The sequence below is a fragment of the Phyllobates terribilis genome, unplaced genomic scaffold (assembly GCF_046119375.1).
Source record: "Phyllobates terribilis strain yellow unplaced genomic scaffold, ASM4611937v1 Scaffold_4__5_contigs__length_816908805, whole genome shotgun sequence".
NCBI classification, from domain to species: domain Eukaryota; kingdom Metazoa; phylum Chordata; class Amphibia; order Anura; family Dendrobatidae; genus Phyllobates; species Phyllobates terribilis.
This window is the reverse complement of record NW_027362764.1, coordinates 426742226-426760578: the sequence shown is the minus strand read 5'-3', so window position 1 is coordinate 426760578 and position 18353 is coordinate 426742226.

Sequence of the window (18353 nt, the reverse complement as noted above, 5' to 3'; positions counted from 1 at the left end):
GCTCTGAAAAAATATTTCACCTTCTAGCAGTGTGTGGGACTTGTTCTATTAGTCCATCTATACTGACCTCCATCAGGTTGCAAATTCAAAATCATTTTTTGTCTGCATCTAGCTCTGAAAAAATATTTGGTCTTCTAGGAGTGTGTGGGACTTGTTCTATTAGTCCATCTATACTGACCTCCATCAGGTTGCAAATTAAAAATAATTTTTATCTGCATCTAGCTCTGAAAAAATATTTGGCATTCTAGCAGTGTGTGGGACTTGTTCTATTTCCATCTATACTGACCTCCATCACGTTGCAAACTGAATATAATTTTTTTCTGCATATACCTCTGAAAAATATTTGACCTACTAGCTGTGTGTGGGACTTGTTCTATTAATCCATCTATACTGAACTCCATCAGATTGCAAATTCAAAATAATTTTTATCTGCATCTAGCTCTGAAAAAATATTTTGCCTTCTAGCAGTGTGTGAGACTTGTTCTATTAGTCCATCTATACTGACCTCCATCAGGTTGCAAATTAAAAATAATTTTTATCTGCATCTAGCTCTGAAAAAATATTTGGCCTTCTAGCAGTGTGTGGGACTTGTTCTATTAGTCCATCTATACTGACCTCCATCAGGTTCCAAACTGAATATAATTTTTTTCTGCAACTACCTCTGAAAAAATTTTTGGGCTTCTAGCTGTGTGTGGGACTTGTTCTATTAGTCGATCTATACTGACCTCCTTCAGCTTGCAAATTAAAAATAATTTTTATCTGCATCTAGCTTTGAAAAAATATTTGGCCTTCTAGCAGTGTGTGGGACTTGTTCTATTAGTCCATCTATACTGACTTCCATCTGGTTGCAAACTGAATATAATTATTTTCTGCATCTAGCTCTGAAAAAATATTTGGCCTTCTAGCAGTGTGTGGGACTTGTTCTATTAGTCCATCTATACTCACCTCCATCAGGTTGCAAATGGAATATAATTTTTTTCTGCATCTAGCTCTGAAAAAATATTTGGCCTTCTAGCAGTGTGTGGGACTTGTTCTATTAGTCCATCTATACTGACCTCCATCAGGTTGCAAATTCAAAATAATTTTTTGTCCGCATCTAGCTCTGAAAAAATATTTGGCCTACTATCTGTGTGTGGGACTTGTTCTATTAGTCCATCTATACTGACCTCCATCAGGTTGCAAACTGAATATAATTTTTCTCTGCATCTACCTCTGAAAAAATATTTGGGCTTCAAGCTGTTTGTGAGACTTGTTCTATTAGTCCATCTATACTGACCTCCATCAGGTTGCAAATTGAATATAATATTTTTCTGCATCTAGCTCTGAAAAAATATTTGGGCTTCTAGCTGTTTGTGGGTCTTGTTCTATTAGTCCATCTATACTGACCTCCATCAGGTTTCAAACTGAATATAATTTTTTTCTGCATCTACCCCTGAAAAAAATATTTGGGCTTCTAGCTGTGTGTGGGACTTGTTCTATTAGTCCATCTATACTGACCTCCATCAGGTTGCAAATTCAAAATCATTTTTTGTCTGCATCTAGCTCTGAAAAAATATTTGGTCTTCTAGCAGTGTGTGGGACTTGTTCTATTAGTCCATCTATACTGACCTCCATTAGGTAGCAAACTGAATATAATTTTTTTCTGCATCTAGCTCTGAAAAAATATTTGGCCTTCTAGCAGTGTGTGCGATATGTTCTATTAGTCCATCTATACTGACCTCCATCTGGTTGCAAATTGAATATAATATTTTTCTGCATCTAGCTGTGAAAAAATATTTGTGCTCCTAGATGTGTGTGGGACTTATTCTATTAGTCCATCTATACTGACCTCCATCAGGTAGCAAACTGAATATAATTTTTTTTTGCATCTAGCTCTGAAAAAATATTTGGCCTTCTAGCAGTGTGTGCGACTTGTTCTATTAGTCCATCTATACTGACCTCCATCAGGTTGCAAATTCAAAATAATTTTTTGTCAGCATCTAGCTCTGAAAAAATATTTGGCCTTCTAGCAGTGTGTGGGACTTGTTCTATTAGTCCATCTATACTGACCTCCATCAGGTTGCAAATTAAAAATAATTTTTATCTGCATCTAGCTCTGAAAAAATATTTGGCCTTCTAGGAGTGTGTGGGACTTGTTCTATTAGTGCATCTATACTGACCTCCATCAGGTTGCAAACTGAATATAATTTTTTTCTGCATCTACCCCTGAAAAAATATTTGGGCTTCTAGCTGTGTGTGGGACTTGTTCTATTAGTAAATCTATACTGACCTCCATCAGGTTGCAAATTGAATATAATATTTTTCTTCAACTAGATCTGAAAAAATATTTGGCCTTCTAGCAGTGTGTGGGACTTGTTCTATTAGTCCATCTATACTGACCTCCATCAGGTTGCAAACTAAATATAATTTTTTTCTGCATCTAGCTCTGAAAAAATATTTCACCTTCTAGCAGTGTGTGGGACTTGTTCTATTAGTCCATCTATACTGACCTCCATCAGGTTGCAAATTCAAAATCATTTTTTGTCTGCATCTAGCTCTGAAAAAATATTTGGTCTTCTAGGAGTGTGTGGGACTTGTTCTATTAGTCCATCTATACTGACCTCCATCAGGTTGCAAATTAAAAATAATTCTTATCTGCATCTAGCTCTGAAAAAATATTTGGCCTTCTAGCAGTGTGTGGGACTTGTTCTATTAGTCCATCTATAGTGACGTCCATCAGGTTGCAAATTGAATATAATTTTTTTCTGCATCTACATCTGAAAAAATATTTGGCCTTCTAGCAGTGTGTGGGACTTGTTCTATTAGTCCATCTATAGTGACGTCCATCAGGTTGCAAATTGAATATAATTTTTTTCTGCATCTACCTCTGAAAAAATATTTGGCCTTCTAGCAGAGTGTGGGACTTGTTCTATTAGTCCATCTATACTGACCTCCATCAGGTTGCAAATTAAAAATAATTTTTATCTGCATCTAGCTCTGAAAAAATATTTGGCCTTCTAGCAGTGTGTGGGACTTGTTCTATTAGTCCATCTATACTGATCTCCATCAGGTTGCAAATTGAATATAATTTTTTTCTGCATCTACCTCTGAAAAAATATTTGGGCTTCTAGCTGTGTGTGGTACTTGTTCTATTAGTCCATCTATACTGACCTCCATCAGGTTGCAAATTGAATATAATATTTTTCTGCACCTAGCTCTGAAAAAATATTTGCCCTTCTAGCAGTGTGTGGGACTTGTTCTATTAGTCCATCTATACTGACCTCCATCAGGTTGCAAACTGAATATAATTTTTTTCTGTATCTAGCTCTGAAAAAATATTTGGCCTTCTAGCAGTGTGTGGGACTTGTTCTATTAGTCCATCTATATTGACCTCCATCAGGTTGCAAATTGAATATAATATTTTTCTTCAACTAGATCTGAAAAAATATTTTTCCTTCTAGCAGTGTGTGGGACTTGTTCTATTAGTCCATCTATACTGACCTCCATCAGGTTGAAAACTAAATATAATTTTTTTCTGCATCTAGCTCTGAAAAAATATTTGGCCTTCTAGCAGTGTGTGGGACTTGTTCTATTAGTCCATCTATACTGACCTCCATCAGGTTGCAAATTCAAAATCATTTTTTGCCTGCATCTAGCTCTGAAAAAATATTTGGTCTTCTAGCAGTGTGTGGGACTTGTTCTATTAGTCCATCTATACTGACCTACATCAGGTTGCAAATTAAAAATAATTTTTATCTGCATCTAGCTCTGAAAAAATATTTGGCCTTCTAGCAGTGTGTGGGACTTGTTCTATTAGTCCATCTATACTGACGTCCATCAGGTTGCAAATTGAATATAATTTTTTTCTGCATCTACATCTGAAAAAATATTTGGCCTTCTAGCTGTGTGTGGGACTTGTTCTCTTAGTCCATCTATACTGACCTCCATCAGGTTGCAAATTCAAAACAATTTAAATCTGCATCTAGCTCTGAAAAAATATTTGGCCTTCTAGCAGTGTGTTGGACTTGTTCTATTAGTCCATCTATATTGACCTCCATCAGGTTGCAAATTAATAATAATTTTTAACTGCATCTAGCTCTGAAAAATATTTGGCCTTCTAGCAGTGTGTGGGACTTGTTCTATTAGTCCATCTATACTGAACCCCATCAGGTTGAAAACTGAATATAATTGTTTTCTGCATCTACCTCTGAAAAAATATTTGGCTTTCTAGCAGAGTGTGGGACTTGTTCTATTAGTCCATCTATACTGACCTCCATCAGGTTGCAAATTAAAAATAATTTTTATCTGCATCTAGCTCTGAAAAAATATTTGGCCTTCTAGCAGTGTGTGGGACTTGTTCTATTAGTCCATCTATACTGATCTCCATCAGGTTGCAAACTGAATATAATTTTTTTCTGCATCTACCTCTGAAAAAATATTTGGGCTTCTAGCTGTGTGTGGTACTTGTTCTATTAGTCCATCTATACTGACCTCCATCAGGTTGCAAATTGAATATAATATTTTTCTGCACCTAGCTCTGAAAAAATATTTGGGCTTCTAGCTGTGTGTGGGACTTGTTCTATTATTTCATCTATACTGACCTCCATCAGGTTGCAAATTGAATATATTTTTCTTCAACTAGCTCTGAAAAAATATTTGCCCTTCTAGCAGTGTGTGGGACTTGTTCTATTAGTCCATCTATACTGACCTCCATCAGGTTGCAAACTGAATATAATTTTTTTCTGCATCTACCCCTGAAAAAATATTTGGGCTTCTAGCTGTGTGTGGGACTTGTTCTATTAGTAAATCTATACTGACCTCCATCAGGTTGCAAATTGAATATAATATTTTTCTTCAACTAGATCTGAAAAAATATTTGGCCTTCTAGCAGTGTGTGGGACTTGTTCTATTAGTCCATCTATACTGACCTCCATCAGGTTGCAAACTAAATATAATTTTTTTCTGCATCTAGCTCTGAAAAAATATTTCACCTTCTAGCAGTGTGTGGGACTTGTTCTATTAGTCCATCTATACTGACCTCCATCAGGTTGCAAACTGAATATAATTTTTCTCTGCATCTACCTCTGAAAAAATATTTGGGCTTCTAGCTGTTTGTGAGACTTGTTCTATTAGTCCATCTATACTGACCTCCATCAGTTGCAAATTGAAAATAATATTTTTCTGCATCTAGCTCTGAAAAAATATTTGGGCTTCTAGCTGTTTGTGGGTCTTGTTCTATTAGTCCATCTATACTGACCTCCATCAGGTTTCAAACTGAATATAATTTTTTTCTGCATCTACCCCTGAAAAAAATATTTGGGCTTCTAGCTGTGTGTGGGACTTGTTCTATTAGTCCATCTATACTGACCTCCATCAGGTTGCAAATTAAAAATAATTTTTATCTGCATCTAGCTCTGAAAAAATATTTGGCCTTCTAGCAGTGTGTGGGACTTGTTCTATTAGTCCATCTATACTGACCTCCATTAGGTAGCAAACTGAATATAATTTTTTTCTGCATCTAGCTCTGAAAAAATATTTGGCCTTCTAGCAGTGTGTGCGATATGTTCTATTAGTCCATCTATACTGACCTCCATCTGGTTGCAAATTGAATATAATATTTTTCTGCATCTAGCTGTGAAAAAATATTTGTGCTCCTAGATGTGTGTGGGACTTATTCTATTAGTCCATCTATACTGACCTCCATCAGGTAGCAAACTGAATATAATTTTTTTTTGCATCTAGCTCTGAAAAAATATTTGGTCTTCTAGCAGTGTGTGCGACTTGTTCTATTAGTCCATCTATACTGACCTCCATCAGGTTGCAAATTCAAAATAATTTTTTGTCAGCATCTAGCTCTGAAAAAATATTTGGCCTTCTAGCAGTGTGTGGGACTTGTTCTATTAGTCCATCTATACTGACCTCCATCAGGTTGCAAATTAAAAATAATTTTTATCTGCATCTAGCTCTGAAAAAATATTTGGCCTTCTAGCAGTGTGTGGGACTTGTTCTATTAGTGCATCTATACTGACCTCCATCAGGTTGCAAACTGAATATAATTTTTTTCTGCATCTACCCCTGAAAAAATATTTGGGCTTCTAGCTGTGTGTGGGACTTGTTCTATTAGTAAATCTATACTGACCTCCATCAGGTTGCAAATTGAATATAATATTTTTCTTCAACTAGATCTGAAAAAATATTTGGCCTTCTAGCAGTGTGTGGGACTTGTTCTATTAGTCCATCTATACTGACCTCCATCAGGTTGCAAACTAAATATAATTTTTTTCTGCATCTAGCTCTGAAAAAATATTTCACCTTCTAGCAGTGTGTGGGACTTGTTCTATTAGTCCATCTATACTGACCTCCATCAGGTTGCAAATTCAAAATCATTTTTTGTCTGCATCTAGCTCTGAAAAAATATTTGGTCTTCTAGGAGTGTGTGGGACTTGTTCTATTAGTCCATCTATACTGACCTCCATCAGGTTGCAAATTAAAAATAATTCTTATCTGCATCTAGCTCTGAAAAAATATTTGGCCTTCTAGCAGTGTGTGGGACTTGTTCTATTAGTCCATCTATAGTGACGTCCATCAGGTTGCAAATTGAATATAATTTTTTTCTGCATCTACATCTGAAAAAATATTTGGCCTTCTAGCAGTGTGTGGGACTTGTTCTATTAGTCCATCTATAGTGACGTCCATCAGGTTGCAAATTGAATATAATTTTTTTCTGCATCTACCTCTGAAAAAATATTTGGCCTTCTAGCAGAGTGTGGGACTTGTTCTATTAGTCCATCTATACTGACCTCCATCAGGTTGCAAATTAAAAATAATTTTTATCTGCATCTAGCTCTGAAAAAATATTTGGCCTTCTAGCAGTGTGTGGGACTTGTTCTATTAGTCCATCTATACTGATCTCCATCAGGTTGCAAATTGAATATAATTTTTTTCTGCATCTACCTCTGAAAAAATATTTGGGCTTCTAGCTGTGTGTGGTACTTGTTCTATTAGTCCATCTATACTGACCTCCATCAGGTTGCAAATTGAATATAATATTTTTCTGCACCTAGCTCTGAAAAAATATTTGCCCTTCTAGCAGTGTGTGGGACTTGTTCTATTAGTCCATCTATACTGACCTCCATCAGGTTGCAAACTGAATATAATTTTTTTCTGTATCTAGCTCTGAAAAAATATTTGGCCTTCTAGCAGTGTGTGGGACTTGTTCTATTAGTCCATCTATATTGACCTCCATCAGGTTGCAAATTGAATATAATATTTTTCTTCAACTAGATCTGAAAAAATATTTTTCCTTCTAGCAGTGTGTGGGACTTGTTCTATTAGTCCATCTATACTGACCTCCATCAGGTTGAAAACTAAATATAATTTTTTTCTGCATCTAGCTCTGAAAAAATATTTGGCCTTCTAGCAGTGTGTGGGACTTGTTCTATTAGTCCATCTATACTGACCTCCATCAGGTTGCAAATTCAAAATCATTTTTTGTCTGCATCTAGCTCTGAAAAAATATTTGGTCTTCTAGCAGTGTGTGGGACTTGTTCTATTAGTCCATCTATACTGACCTACATCAGGTTGCAAATTAAAAATAATTTTTATCTGCATCTAGCTCTGAAAAAATATTTGGCCTTCTAGCAGTGTGTGGGACTTGTTCTATTAGTCCATCTATACTGACGTCCATCAGGTTGCAAATTGAATATAATTTTTTTCTGCATCTACATCTGAAAAAATATTTGGCCTTCTAGCTGTGTGTGGGACTTGTTCTCTTAGTCCATCTATACTGACCTCCATCAGGTTGCAAATTCAAAACAATTTAAATCTGCATCTAGCTCTGAAAAAATATTTGGCCTTCTAGCAGTGTGTGGGACTTGTTCTATTAGTCCATCTATATTGACCTCCATCAGGTTGCAAATTAATAATAATTTTTAACTGCATCTAGCTCTGAAAAATATTTGGCCTTCTAGCAGTGTGTGGGACTTGTTCTATTAGTCCATCTATACTGAACCCCATCAGGTTGCAAACTGAATATAATTGTTTTCTGCATCTACCTCTGAAAAAATATTTGGCTTTCTAGCAGAGTGTGGGACTTGTTCTATTAGTCCATCTATACTGACCTCCATCAGGTTGCAAATTAAAAATAATTTTTATCTGCATCTAGCTCTGAAAAAATATTTGGCCTTCTAGCAGTGTGTGGGACTTGTTCTATTAGTCCATCTATACTGATCTCCATCAGGTTGCAAACTGAATATAATTTTTTTCTGCATCTACCTCTGAAAAAATATTTGGGCTTCTAGCTGTGTGTGGTACTTGTTCTATTAGTCCATCTATACTGACCTCCATCAGGTTGCAAATTGAATATAATATTTTTCTGCACCTAGCTCTGAAAAAATATTTGGGCTTCTAGCTGTGTGTGGGACTTGTTCTATTATTTCATCTATACTGACCTCCATCAGGTTGCAAATTGAATATATTTTTCTTCAACTAGCTCTGAAAAAATATTTGCCCTTCTAGCAGTGTGTGGGACTTGTTCTATTAGTCCATCTATACTGACCTCCATCAGGTTGCAAACTGAATATAATTTTTTTCTGCATCTACCCCTGAAAAAATATTTGGGCTTCTAGCTGTGTGTGGGACTTGTTCTATTAGTAAATCTATACTGACCTCCATCAGGTTGCAAATTGAATATAATATTTTTCTTCAACTAGATCTGAAAAAATATTTGGCCTTCTAGCAGTGTGTGGGACTTGTTCTATTAGTCCATCTATACTGACCTCCATCAGGTTGCAAACTAAATATAATTTTTTTCTGCATCTAGCTCTGAAAAAATATTTCACCTTCTAGCAGTGTGTGGGACTTGTTCTATTAGTCCATCTATACTGACCTCCATCAGGTTGCAAATTCAAAATCATTTTTTGTCTGCATCTAGCTCTGAAAAAATATTTGGTCTTCTAGGAGTGTGTGGGACTTGTTCTATTAGTCCATCTATACTGACCTCCATCAGGTTGCAAATTAAAAATAATTCTTATCTGCATCTAGCTCTGAAAAAATATTTGGCCTTCTAGCAGTGTGTGGGACTTGTTCTATTAGTACATCTATAGTGACGTCCATCAGGTTGCAAATTGAATATAATTTTTTTCTGCATCTACATCTGAAAAAATATTTGGCCTTCTAGCAGAGTGTGGGACTTGTTCTATTAGTCCATCTATAGTGACGTCCATCAGATTGCAAATTGAATATAATTTTTTTCTGCATCTACCTCTGAAAAAATATTTGGCCTTCTAGCAGAGTGTGGGACTTGTTCTATTAGTCCATCTATACTGACCTTCATCAGGTTGCAAATTAAAAATAATTTTTATCTGCATCTAGCTCTGAAAAAATATTTGGCCTTCTAGCAGTGTGTGGGACTTGTTCTATTAGTCCATCTATACTGATCTCCATCAGGTTGCAAATTGAATATAATTTTTTTCTGCATCTACCTCTGAAAAAATATTTGGGCTTCTAGCTGTGTGTGGTACTTGTTCTATTAGTCCATCTATACTGACCTCCATCAGGTTGCAAATTGAATATAATATTTTTCTGCACCTAGCTCTGAAAAAATATTTGGGCTTCTAGCTGTGTGTGGGACTTGTTCCATTAGTTCATCTATACTGACCTCCATCAGGTTGCAAATTGAATATATTTTTCTTCAACTAGCTCTGAAAAAATATTTGCCCTTCTAGCAGTGTGTGGGACTTGTTCTATTAGTCCATCTATACTGACCTCCATCAGGTTGCAAACTGAATATAATTTTTTTCTGTATCTAGCTCTGAAAAAATATTTGGCCTTCTAGCAGTGTGTGGGACTTGTTCTATTAGTCCATCTATATTGACCTCCATCAGGTTGCAAATTGAATATAATATTTTTCTTCAACTAGATCTGAAAAAATATTTTTCCTTCTAGCAGTGTGTGGGACTTGTTCTATTAGTCCATCTATACTGACCTCCATCAGGTTGAAAACTAAATATAATTTTTTTCTGCATCTAGCTCTGAAAAAATATTTGGCCTTCTAGCAGTGTGTGGGACTTGTTCTATTAGTCCATCTATACTGACCTCCATCAGGTTGCAAATTCAAAATCATTTTTTGTCTGCATCTAGCTCTGAAAAAATATTTGGTCTTCTAGCAGTGTGTGGGACTTGTTCTATTAGTCCATCTATACTGACCTACATCAGGTTGCAAATTAAAAATAATTTTTATCTGCATCTAGCTCTGAAAAAATATTTGGCCTTCTAGCAGTGTGTGGGACTTGTTCTATTAGTCCATCTATACTGACGTCCATCAGGTTGCAAATTGAATATAATTTTTTTCTGCATCTACATCTGAAAAAATATTTGGCCTTCTAGCTGTGTGTGGGACTTGTTCTCTTAGTCCATCTATACTGACCTCCATCAGGTTGCAAATTCAAAACAATTTAAATCTGCATCTAGCTCTGAAAAAATATTTGGCCTTCTAGCAGTGTGTGGGACTTGTTCTATTAGTCCATCTATATTGACCTCCATCAGGTTGCAAATTAATAATAATTTTTAACTGCATCTAGCTCTGAAAAATATTTGGCCTTCTAGCAGTGTGTGGGACTTGTTCTATTAGTCCATCTATACTGAACCCCATCAGGTTGCAAACTGAATATAATTGTTTTCTGCATCTACCTCTGAAAAAATATTTGGGCTTCTAGCTGTGTGTGGTACTTGTTCTATTAGTCCATCTATACTGACCTCCATCAGGTTGCAAATTGAATATAATATTTTTCTGCACCTAGCTCTGAAAAAATATTTGGGCTTCTAGCTGTGTGTGGGACTTGTTCTATTATTTCATCTATACTGACCTCCATCAGGTTGCAAATTGAATATATTTTTCTTCAACTAGCTCTGAAAAAATATTTGCCCTTCTAGCAGTGTGTGGGACTTGTTCTATTAGTCCATCTATACTGACCTCCATCAGGTTGCAAACTGAATATAATTTTTTTCTGTATCTAGCTCTGAAAAAATATTTGCCCTTCTAGCAGTGTGTGGAACTTGTTCTATTAGTCCATCTATACTGACCTCCATCAGGTTGCAAACTGAATATATTTTTTTTCTGTATCTAGCTCTGAAAAAATATTTGGCCTTCTAGCAGTGTGTGGGACTTGTTCTATTAGTCCATCTATATTGACCTCCATCAGGTTGCAAATTGAATATAATATTTTTCTTCAACTAGATCTGAAAAAATATTTGGCCTTCTAGCAGTGTGTGGGACTTGTTCTATTAGTCCATTTATACTGACTTCCATCAGGTTGCAAACTAAATATAAATTTTTTCTGCATCTAGCTCTGAAAAAATATTTGGCCTTCTAGCAGTGTGTGGGACTTGTTCTATTAGTCCATCTATAGTGACGTCCATCAGGTTGCAAATTGAATATAATTTTTTTCTGCATCTACCTCTGAAAAAATATTTGGCCTTCTAGCAGAGTGTGGGACTTGTTCTATTAGTCCATCTATACTGACCTCCATCAGGTTGCAAATTAAAAATAATTTTTATCTGCATCTAGCTCTGAAAAAATATTTGGCCTTCTAGCAGTGTGTGGGACTTGTTCTATTAGTCCATCTATACTGACGTCCATCAGGTTGCAAATTGAATATAATTTTTTTCTGCATCTACCTCTGAAAAAATATTTGGGCTTCTAGCTGTGTGTGGGACTTGTTCTATTAGTCCATCTATACTGACCTCCATCAGGTTGCAAATTGAATATAATATTTTTCTGCACCTAGCTCTGAAAAAATATTTGGGCTTCTAGCTGTGTGTGGGACTTGTTCCATTAGTTCATCTATACTGACCTCCATCAGGTTGCAAATTGAATATATTTTTCTTCAACTAGCTCTGAAAAAATATTTGCCCTTCTAGCAGTGTGTGGGACTTGTTCTATTAGTCCATCTATACTGACCTCCATCAGGTTGCAAACTGAATATAATTTTTTTCTGTATCTAGCTCTGAAAAAATATTTGGCCTTCTAGCAGTGTGTGGGACTTGTTCTATTAGTCCATCTATATTGACCTCCATCAGGTTGCAAATTGAATATAATATTTTTCTTCAACTAGATCTGAAAAAATATTTTTCCTTCTAGCAGTGTGTGGGACTTGTTCTATTAGTACATCTATACTGACCTCCATCAGGTTGAAAACTAAATATAATTTTTTTCTGCATCTAGCTCTGAAAAAATATTTGGCCTTCTAGCAGTGTGTGGGACTTGTTCTATTAGTCCATCTATACTGACCTCCATCAGGTTGCAAATTCAAAATCATTTTTTGTCTGCATCTAGCTCTGAAAAAATATTTGGTCTTCTAGCAGCGTGTGGGACTTGTTCTATTAGTCCATCTATACTGACCTACATCAGGTTGCAAATTAAAAATAATTTTTATCTGCATCTAGCTCTGAAAAAATATTTGGCCTTCTAGCAGTGTGTGGGACTTGTTCTATTAGTCCATCTATACTGACGTCCATCAGGTTGCAAATTGAATATAATTTTTTCTGCATCTACATCTGAAAAAATATTTGGCCTTCTAGCTGTGTGTGGGATTTGTTCTCTTAGTCCATCTATACTGACCTCCATCAGGTTGCAAATTCAAAACAATTTAAATCTGCATCTAGCTCTGAAAAAATATTTGGCCTTCTAGCAGTGTGTGGGACTTGTTCTATTAGTCCATCTATATTGACCTCCATCAGGTTGCAAATTAATAATAATTTTTAACTGCATCTAGCTCTGAAAAATATTTGGCCTTCTAGCAGTGTGTGGGACTTGTTCTATTAGTCCATCTATACTGAACCCCATCAGGTTGCAAACTGAATATAATTGTTTTCTGCATCTACCTCTGAAAAAATATTTGGCTTTCTAGCAGAGTGTGGGACTTGTTCTATTAGTCCATCTATACTGACCTCCATCAGGTTGCAAATTAAAAATAATTTTTATCTGCATCTAGCTCTGAAAAAATATTTGGCCTTCTAGCAGTGTGTGGGACTTGTTCTATTAGTCCATCTATACTGATCTCCATCAGGTTGCAAACTGAATATAATTTTTTTCTGCATCTACCTCTGAAAAAATATTTGGGCTTCTAGCTGTGTGTGGTACTTGTTCTATTAGTCCATCTATACTGACCTCCATCAGGTTGCAAATTGAATATAATATTTTTCTGCACCTAGCTCTGAAAAAATATTTGGGCTTCTAGCTGTGTGTGGGACTTGTTCTATTATTTCATCTATACTGACCTCCATCAGGTTGCAAATTGAATATATTTTTCTTCAACTAGCTCTGAAAAAATATTTGCCCTTCTAGCAGTGTGTGGGACTTGTTCTATTAGTCCATCTATACTGACCTCCATCAGGTTGCAAACTTAATATAATTTTTTTCTGTATCTAGCTCTGAAAAAATATTTGCCCTTCTAGCAGTGTGTGGGACTTGTTCTATTAGTCCATCTATACTGACCTCCATCAGGTTGCAAACTGAATATAATTTTTTTCTGTATCTAGCTCTGAAAAAATATTTGGCCTTCTAGCAGTGTGTGGGACTTGTTCTATTAGTCCATCTATATTGACCTCCATCAGGTTGCAAATTGAATATAATATTTTTCTTCAACTAGATCTGAAAAAATATTTGGCCTTCTAGCAGTGTGTGGGACTTGTTCTATTAGTCCATCTATACTGACTTCCATCAGGTTGCAAACTAAATATAAATTTTTTCTGCATCTAGCTCTGAAAAAATATTTGGCCTTCTAGCAGTGTGTGGGACTTGTTCTATTAGTCCATCTATACTGACCTCCATCAGGTTGCAAATTCAAAATCATTTTTTGTCTGCATTTAGCTCTGAAAAAATATTTGGTCTTCTAGCAGTGTGTGGGACTTGTTCTATTAGTCCATCTATACTGACCTCCATCAGGTTGAAAATTAAAAAAAAATTTTATCTGCATCTAGCTCTGAAAAAATATTTGGCCTTCTAGCAATGTGTGGGACTTGTTCTATTAGTCCATCTATACTGACGTCCATCAGGTTGCAAATTGAATATAATTTTTTTCTGCATCTACATCTGAAAAAATATTTGGCCTTCTAGCTGTGTGTGGGACTTGTTCTATTAGTCCATCTATACTGACCTCCATCAGGTTGCAAATTCAAAACAAATTAAATCTGCATCTAGCTCTGAAAAAATATTTGGCCTTCTAGCAGTGTGTGGGTCTTGTTCTATTAGTCCATCTATATTGACCTCCATCAGGTTGCAAATTAAAAATATTTTTTAACTGCATCTAGCTCTGAAAAAATATTTGGCCTTCTAGCAGTGTGTGGGACTTGTTCTATTAGTTCATCTATACTGACCTCCATCAGGTTGCAAACTGAATATAATTTTTTTCTGCATCTACCTCTGAAAAAATATTTTGCCTTCTAGCAGAGTGTGGGACTTGTTCTATTAGTTCATCTATACTGACCTCCATCAGGTTGCAATTAAAAATAATTTTTATCTGCATCTAGCTCTGAAAAAATATTTGGCCTTCTAGCAGTGTGTGGGACTTTTTCTATTAGTCCATCTATACTGATCTCCATCAGGTTGCAAACTGAATATAATTTTTTTCTGCATCTACCTCTCAAAAAATATTTGGGCTTCTAGCTGTGTATGGGACTTGTTCTATTAGTCCATCTATACTGACCTCCATCAGGTTGCAAATTGAATATAATATTTTTCTGCACCTAGCTCCGAAAAAATATTTGGGCTTCTAGCTGTGTGTGGGACTTGTTCTATTATTTCATCTATACTGACCTCCATCAGGTTGCAAATTGAATATATTTTTCTTCAACTAGCTCTGAAAAAATATTTGCCCTTCTAGCAGTGTGTGGGACTTGTTCTATTAGTCCATCTATACTGACCTCCATCAGGTTGCAAATTCAAAATAATTTTTTGTCTGCATCTAGCTCTGAAAAAATATTTGGCCTTCTAGCATTGTGTGGGACTGGTTCTATTAGTCCATCTATATTGACCTCCATCAGGTTGCAAATTCAAAATAATTTTTTGTCTGCATCTAGCTCTGAAAAAATATTTGGCCTTCTAGCATTGTGTGGGACTGGTTCTATTAGTCCTTCTATACTGACCTTCATCAGGTTGAAAATTAAACATAATTTTTATTTGCATCTAGCTCTGAAAAAATATTTGGCCTTCTAGCAGTGTGTGGGACTTGTTCTATTAGTCCATCTATACTGACCTCCATCAGGTTGAAAATTAAAAAAAATTTTTATCTGCATCTAGCTCTGAAAAAATATTTGGCCTTCTAGCAGTGTGTGGGACTTGTTCTATTAGTCCATCTATACTGACCTCCATCAGGTTGCAAACTGAATATAATTTTTTTCTGCATCTACCTCTGAAAAAATATTTGGCCTTCTAGCTGTGTGCGGGACTTGTTCTATTAGTCCATCTATACTGACGTCCATCAGGTTGCAAATTCAAAATCATTTTTTGTCTGCATCTAGCTCTGAAAAAATATTTGGTCTTCTAGCAGTGTGTGGGACTTGTTCTATTAGTCCATCTATACTGACCTCCATCAGGTTGCAAATTAAAAATAATTTTTATCTGCATCTAGCTCTGAAAAAATATTTGGCCTTCTAGCAGTGTGTGGGACTTGTTCTATTAGTCCATCTATACTGACCTCCATCAGGTTGCAAATTGAATATAATTTTTTTCTGCATCTAGCTCTGAAAAAATATTTGGCCTTCTAGCAGTGTGTGGGACTTTTTCTATTAGTCCATCTAACCTGACCTCCATCAGGTTGCAAATTAAAAATAATTTTTATCTGCATCTAGCTCTGAAAAAATATTTGGCCTTCTAGCAGTGTGTGGGACTTGTTCTATTAGTCCATCTATACTGACCTCCATCAGGTTGCAAATTAAAAATAATTTTTATCGGCATCTAGCTCTGAAAAAATATTTGGCCTTCTAGCAGTGTGTGGGACTTGCTCTATTAGTCCATCTATACTGACCTCCATCAGGTTGTAAACTGAATATAATTTTTTTCTGCATCTACCTTTGAAAAAATATTTGGGCTTCTAGCTGTGTGTGGGACTTGTTCTATTAGTCCATCTATACTGACCTCCATCACGTTGCAAATTGAATATAATTATTTTCTGCATCTAGCTCTGATAAAATATTTGGCCTTCTAGCAGTGTGTGGGACTTGTTCTATTAGTCCATCTTTACTGACCTCAATCAGGTTGCAAATTCAAAATAATTTTTGTCTGCATCTAGCTCTGAAAAAATATTTGGCCTTCTAGAAGTGTGTGGGACTTGTTCTAGTAGTCCATCTATACTGACCTCCATCAGGTTGCAAAGTAAAAATAATTTTTATCTGCATCTAGCTCTGAAAAAATATTTGGCCTTCTAGCAGTGTGTGGGACTTGTTCTATTAGTCTATCTATACTGACCTCCATCAGGTTGCAAATTAAAAATAATTTTTATCTGCATCTAGCTCTGAAAAAATATTTGGCCTTCTAGCAATGTGTGGGACTTCTTCTATTAGTCCATCTATACTGACCTCCATCAGGTTGCAAACTGAATATAAATTTTTTCTGCATCTACCCCTGAAAAAATATTTGGGCTTCTAGCTGTGTGTGGGACTTGTTCTATTAGTCCATCTATACTGACCTCCATCAGGTTGCAAATTGAATATAATATTTTTCTGCATCTAGCTCTGAAAAAATATTTGGGCTTCTAGCTGTGTGTGGGACTTGTTCTATTAGTCCATCTATACTGACCTCCATCAGGTTGCAAATTGAATATAATATTTTTCTTCAACTAGATCTGAAAAAATTTTTGGCCTTCTACCAGTGTGTGGGACTTGTTCTATGAGTCCATCTATACTGACCTCCATCAGGTTGCAAATTCAAAATAATTTTTTGTCTGCATCTAGCTCTGAAAAAATATTTGGTCTTCTAGCAGTGTGTGGGACTTGTTCTATTAGTCCATCTATACTGACCTCCATCAGGTTGCAAATTAAAAATAATTTTTTTCTGCATCTACATCTGGAAAAATATTTGGCCTTCTAGCTGTGTGTGGGACTTGTTCTATTAGTCCATCTATACTGACCCCCATCAGGTTGCAAATTCAAAACAATTTAAATCTGCATCTAGCTCTGAAAAAATATTTGGCCTTCTAGCAGTGTGTGGGACTTGTTCTATTACTCCATCTATATTGACCTCCATCAGGTTGCAAATTAAAAATAATTTTTAACTGCATCTAGCTCTGAAAAAATATTTGGCCTTCTAGCAGTGTGTGGGACTTGTTCTATTAGTCCATCTATACTGACCTCCATCAGGTTGCAAACTGAATATAATTTTTTTCTGCATCTACCTCTGAAAAAATATTTGGCCTTCTAGCAGAGTGTGGGACTTGTTCTATTAGTCCATCTATACTGACCTCCATCAGGTTGCAAATTAAAAATAATTTTTATCTGCATCTAGCTCTGAAAAAATATTTGGGCTTCTAGCTGTGTGTGGGACTTGTTCTATTAGTCCATCTATACTGACCTCCATCAGGTTGCAAATTGAATATAATATTTTTCTGCACCTAGCTCTGAAAAAATATTTGGGCTTCTAGCTGTGTGTGGGACTTGTTCTATTAGTTCATCTATACTGACCTCCATCAGGTTGCAAATTAAAAATAATTTTTATCTGCATCTTGCTCTGAAAAAATATTTGGCCTTCTAGCAGTGTGTGGGACTTGTTCTATTAGTCCATCTATACTGACGTCCATCAGGTTGCAAATTAAATATAATTTTTTTCTGCATCTACATCTGGAAAAATATTTGGCCTTCTAGCTGTGTGTGGGACTTGTTCTATTAGTCCATCTATACTGACCCCCATCAGGTTGCAAATTCAAAACAATTTAAATCTGCATCTAGCTCTGAAAAAATATTTGGCCTTCTAGCAGTGTGTGGGACTTGTTCTATTACTCCATCTATATTGACCTCCATCAGGTTGCAAATTAAAAATAATTTTTAACTGCATCTAGCTCTGAAAAAATATTTGGCCTTCTAGCAGTGTGTGGGACTTGTTCTATTAGTCCATCTATACTGACCTCCATCAGGTTGCAAACTGAATATAATTTTTTTCTGCATCTACCTCTGAAAAAATATTTGGCCTTCTAGCAGAGTGTGGGACTTGTTCTATTAGTCCATCTATACTGACCTCCATCAGGTTGCAAATTAAAAATAATTTTTATCTGCATCTAGCTCTGAAAAAATATTTGGGCTTCTAGCTGTGTGTGGGACTTGTTCTATTAGTCCATCTATACTGACCTCCATCAGGTTGCAAATTGAATATAATATTTTTCTGC